This window comes from Bubalus bubalis, chromosome 24 (assembly GCF_019923935.1).
Source record: "Bubalus bubalis isolate 160015118507 breed Murrah chromosome 24, NDDB_SH_1, whole genome shotgun sequence".
Classification (NCBI taxonomy): Eukaryota; Metazoa; Chordata; class Mammalia; order Artiodactyla; family Bovidae; genus Bubalus; species Bubalus bubalis.
The window spans coordinates 34,215,031-34,221,030 of NC_059180.1; positions in this window are offsets into that span (position 1 = coordinate 34,215,031).

The following is a 6,000-nucleotide window of genomic DNA, read 5'->3' on the forward strand; positions in this document are numbered from 1 at the left end:
GTCATTGGTAGGAAGAGGTTTCTTTGAAGACAGAAGCTGGTATGTAAAAACGGAGATGCAGCAACTGTGCAAAGAAGAGGGGACAGTTCCAAGCACAAGGAATAGGAAATGTCAAGGCCCTGAGGAAGGAATGACCTTAGTGACTGAAGGGAAAGAGAAAAGGCCAAGATAGTCGGAACAAAGTGAGCCAATAAGGGAACTAACAAATGGGATCAAAGAGGTAGGAAGAGACTAGATTATGCAGGACTTTGCTGCCAGGTGGAGGGGGTTGGCTGAGGACTTCCCTGGTAGCTCAGATGGTAGAATCTGCCTGCAATGCAGGAGACCCAGGTTCAACCCCTAGCTTGGGAAGATCCCCTGGAGAAGGAAATAGCAATCAATTCCAGTATTCTTGCCTGGGAAATCTCATGGGCAGAGGAGCCTGGCGGGCTACAGTCCATGGGGTCGCAGATGTTAAAAGTTGAAGCCATCGGGGTTTCAGGCAAGGGAGTGATGTGATATCACTAACATTTACAAAAAGAGCTCTCTGGCAGCTGTGGATAGAGCCGATTGCTGAGTGAAAGCAAAGACCAGTTCAGCAGCTTCTTCCTAACCAGTTAGCAAGCATCCTCAAAGTTTTATAACCTGCCATTTAGTAAGTGGTGGAGAAACAGGCTCGCCAGATGTTGTTGGCCGGAATGCAAAAGGACACAACTCCGGTGGAGGTGGCTTGACAACCTCCAGCAAAGTTATGTGTGTATTTATCCATTGACTGGCAATCCGGCTCCTAAAAATCTGCCCCAGGACTTCCCTGGTGGTCCAGTGGTTAAGAATCCACCTGCCAATGCAGGGGACACAGGTTCAAGACCTGGCCCAGGAAGATTCCACATGCCTCAGGGAAACTAAGCCCGGGCACAACTGCCGAGCCCGCGTGCCCTAGAGCCCATGCTCTGCAACAAGAGAAGCCCAGGCACAGCCATCAGAGAAAGCTCTCGCAGCCAAAGATAAATAAATATTTAAAATATAAATAAATAAATCTACCCCCAAAATACACTGGCAAAAAGACAAAGAAGTGTGCATGAGACAAATCACTGCAGCATCACTTGTGATGGCAGAAAACTGGGAACCACATATATTGGGGAGCAGGAGCTGGTTGAATTAATATTGAACATGGACGCAACACCACCCACTACTCAGCTGCCAGAGGAAGGTGGAATGTGTTATAGTCTGCTATTAAAGAGTCCTCATGATGTATGATTAAATGAAAAAAAATCAAGATGGAGAAAACTGTGTATATTATGTTGCCATATTGTGCTGCCTCTTTCTTAAAGAGGTAGAATACAAACATATTTTTTAATGGGAAAATAAATTAAAAATATGAATGGTTTGCTACCAGGGAAGGTAGGACACAGTTAAAAAGGAGAAAAATAGATTTCAATGAATAAATTGTGTAAATTTGACTTTATAACATTATAAACATTTTTCAAACTACATTTTTTGATTCTAATTTTAAAGTTAATTTTTTAGGGCTTTCCTGGTGGTCCAGTGGTTAAGAATCCACCTGCCAAGGCAGGGGACACAGGTTCGATCCCTGGTTGGGGAACAAGATTCCACATGCCAAGGAGCAACTAGAGAAAGCCCATGTGCCACAACAAAAACACGCATAGCCAAAATTGTAAAAATTAAAAATAAATAAATAAAATTGATTTTTTTTAATTCCTAAAAATGGAAAGAGATCAATGTACAAATAGCTGATTCCATGGTGGAGGCATAAGATGGCAAAGAACAGAGGCAGAGAAGTAAAAAAAGGAGATTATAAATAGCTTCCAGTGAATATGTGGAAAACCAAGAAAGTGACACCAAAGCCGAGAGAAGGAAGTGTTCTAAGAAGGTGAGAGTGCTGAAAGCCACTGGGATGAAAAGCAACGTGCAGCAACACTGACCGCTGAATCTGGCAATCTGGAGACCACCAGTGGCCTTGGCAAAAGCGGTGTGAATGGCACAGCAGAAGCCTGATTGGAGAGGAGAGAATCCAAGGTGTAAGTATCAAGAACACCAGCAAAATTAAAAGATTGTTCCAGAAATGTCTGATGAAATTTTTAAAAATAATAGTGACACAGCCAAAGAAACAGATCCAAATCCTGCCATCTGCACACTCACCTCTAATAGGAACCTGGCATTTAGAAAAGGTAAGTGGGAAAGACAAGTACTTTTCCTTATGCTCTTCATCAAAGTGCAGGCGTCATTTCTGCATGTGGAGATATTTCAGCACAGGAGCATTATCCTGGCTGCCCTGACCCAGCTGAGCCAGTGAAGGTTATCAGAGGCGCCCCACCTCTGAAAGTGATCACGTTAAGGAAGAAAGGTCAGGGACTTCCCTGGTGGTCCAGTGGTTAAGACTTTACGCTTCCACTGCAGGCGATACAGGTTCGCTCCCTGGTCGGGGAACGAAGACCACACAGCATGGCAGAAATAAAGGGAAAAAAAGAAAAGAAGGAAGATCATCCTTGAGGGATATGCTCGAGAGGTAATCCACCTCGGGTTTTGAACCAGGGCTCTGTGTACTGTGGGCTCTCCAGAGATTATAGCCTAACAAACAACAGGAGCTTAATAAGCATTCCGGGCAGATCTGTGGTGCTTCCCCAGTGTGCCTCCCATCTCCACCAGCTCCAAAATCAAGGTCCATGGTGTCTGCTTTGGGTAAAAAGACTCCCTATTTGGATTCCCATCCATGGAGCATCTCTCCAGGTGTTTCTCTCCACTGGCTTCCCCTCCGCTCCATCTGCCAGCGTCCTCTGCACATTCCGCTGCCAGGATGAACCACTGAAAAAACAAGCAAAGAGAGGCCTTTTTACTGACACCAGCAGCTGCACGCTGCAGCCCCGGGCCCGGGTGCAGACTCCAGCCATGCAGGTTGCAAAGCAAGCCCAGAGCACCTCTGTGCTTCCTTCTCCTGTTTACTCTCAGAGACGGAAAGGGAAAATGACCAGTTCTCAGGGTAGCCTCTGAATTAGCCAGGATTCTCCAGGGAAACAAAACTAATAGGATGTATCTAACAATATGGGAAGATTTATCATGAGGGATTGGCTCAATTACAGAGGCTGAGAAGTCCCACGATCTCCTGTCTGCAAGCTGGGGGCCCAGGAAAGCCGGGGGCGTAGTTCCCGTAGACCTAAGAACCAGGGGTCCATGGAGTAAAGTTCTGGTCTGAGTCTAAAGGCCTTGGTTAATGGCTGTGATGGATCTCACTGGCGGGTGGCAACAGTTGCCCAACTCGGTGAATTTACTAAAAAAAATTGTCCAATTGTACACTTAAAATGGATAAAATATATGATATGTAAAATATACCTCGATTTGCTGCTGCTGCTGCTGTTGTCAGTGTCAGGCAGCTTGCAGGATCTTATTTCCCCCGCCAGAACCTGAACCCCAGCTACGGCAGTGAAAGTGCTGAATCCTAGCCACTGGACCACCAGGGAATTCCCAAGTTACTTTTTTAATTATTAATTTATTTTAATTGGAGGCTAATTAATTTATAATATTGTGGTGGTTTTGGCCATACATCGACATGAATAAGCCATGAGTGTACATATATCCCCCATCCTCCCTCCTCCCTCCTCCCTCCTCCCTCCTCCCTCCTCCCACCTCCCTCCTCCCTCCTCCCTCCTCCCACCTCCCTCCTCCCTCCTCCCACCTCCCTCCTCCCTCCTCCCACCTTCCTCCCCACCCCATCCTCTGGGTTGTCCCAGAGCACCATCTTTGAGTGCCCTGCTTCATGCATCGAACTTGCACTGGTCATCTAGTTTACATATGGTGATATACACGTTTTCAATGCTATTCTCTCAAGTCATCCCACCCTCACCTTCTCCCACGTAGTCCAAAAGTCTTCTCTTTACATCTGTGTCTCAGTTGCTGCCTTGCATATAGGATCATTGTTACCATCCTTCTAAATTCCATATATATGCGTTAAATGTACTGTATTGGTATTTCTCTTTCTGACTTACTTCATTCCATATAATAGGCTCCAGTTTCATTCACCTCATTAGAAGTGACTCAAATGCATTCTTTTTTATAGCCAAGTAATATTCCATTGAGTATATGAACCACAACTTCCTCATCCATTTGTCCCAAGGTTTTTTTTTAAGTGTTGGTGCCCAGAGCCCCAGTGGATAAGCTAGAAGAAATTCAGAAGAATAGAAAAGAGATGCCCCTGGAAGAGGGAGCAGCACCCATCAACTTGGTGACAGCACCCTCTGAGCAGTAGCAGCCCCAAATGTGGAAGCCAATCTTCTGGCGAGTACACAGGAGTACCCTGAGGTCCCACTAAATGTTTAAAAACATCTGGGGCAGGATAACATCCTGTTTTATTATGTTGGTGGGAGAAAGCAAGTGGAGAGGGCTGAGTCACCATGACAACCTGGATACCATCTGTACCAGGTTTAGAGTAACTCAGACTCATACTTCTTGTGCTTGAAAACAATTGCCTGGGATATCAAGTGACCATTTCTCTGAGATTGATTAGTGGTGACTGGCTGGAGCATTGTGTTGAAATTGATTAGTGATGTCTTCTACGGATACACGAGTAGGAGCAGCACTGTGTGTGCTATTCATTTGCCAACCTTGCTGAGAAAATCAGAATCACTGCCCTGGTACAAGAGAGAGGTGGCATAAGCCTGAGATGCCTAGGGGATGAGGATAGCAGCAGCATCCTGTCCTGGACCCAACAGAGCAGAAAATCCATGATACAAAGGGAGCATCTGTTGTCTATTAATGCCTCTGAAGCCTAGAAGGGAATCTTTTTCCCTTAGAGCTTTGCTCACACAAAGGAAGTGCTTTATTTTTTTATATTTATTTAATTTACTTTTCATTTTTGGCTGCATCAGGTCTCAGATGCAGCACGTGGATTCTTCAGTGTGGCTTAGTTGCAGCTTGCGGGCTCCTCTCTAGCTGTGATGCCCTGGCTCCATAACTCATGGGCTCAGTAGTTTGTGGCACACAGGCTTAGCTGGCCCATGGTATACGGGATCTTAGCTCCCCAACCAGAGATCAAACCTGTGTCCCCTGCCTTGGAAGGTGGATTTGCAACCACAGGACCACCAAGGAAGGCCCAGGAAGTGCTTTAAAAACAAGTGATTCACTTTAGGAGCTCTATTGACACAGTTAAATTGCCGAATTCTTATTTCCATAAAAGCAAGCAAAACTACAAAGCAATAAGTCTAGCCCCATTTCCCAACTCTTTATTTTGAAAATTTGTCATCCTATAGAAAATTTAAAATAATAGGGTAATGGGCACCTAGGTTCATCTAGATTTATCAGTCATTAACACTTTGCCACATTTGCTTACCTGTGTTTTGGTTTTTGCTGAACTATGTGAAAACACTTTGAAATATTTCATTCCTGAATACTTCAGCATACATTTCCTAATAACAAGTACATTCTCCAACATATTCCATGTGTAATAACACCCTTATCACAGCCAAGAGCTTCAACGTTATACAATAATGTTGCCTTATATGTGGCCCATATTAACATCCTCCTAGCAACTCCAGTGATATATTTTTAGTAATATCTCAGTGATACCACTTTTCTTTGTTTAATCCAGAATTCAATCAAGTGTCATGTATTTCACTTAGATGTCGTATCTCTTTAGTTTCTTTTAACCTAGAACAGCCCCACTGCCTTGTTTTAATGTTCATGTCACTGACACTTTTTCGGAGTCCAGGCTAGTCATCTTGCAGAAGGACTTCATCATTTGAAAGAGGCACAGCCCTTCAGAAGGGCTTTAGCATTTCCAATTCTCTGTCATATAAAGGACTCCTCCCCACCTTCTGTCTGCGATTATGAGATTTCAGTAAGCATCCTCTGCATGGCTGAGTTCATTCTGATTCTTCAGTAAAGGGTGGATTCGAGGCATCTATCTTTTCTCTACAGGCTCCCCTCATTAAACATGGTTACCAACCACAAGGCAAGTTCCATTCAAAGTCAAGTCAAGGTCATCTGGCTGGCTACCACCTACCCAAAGAG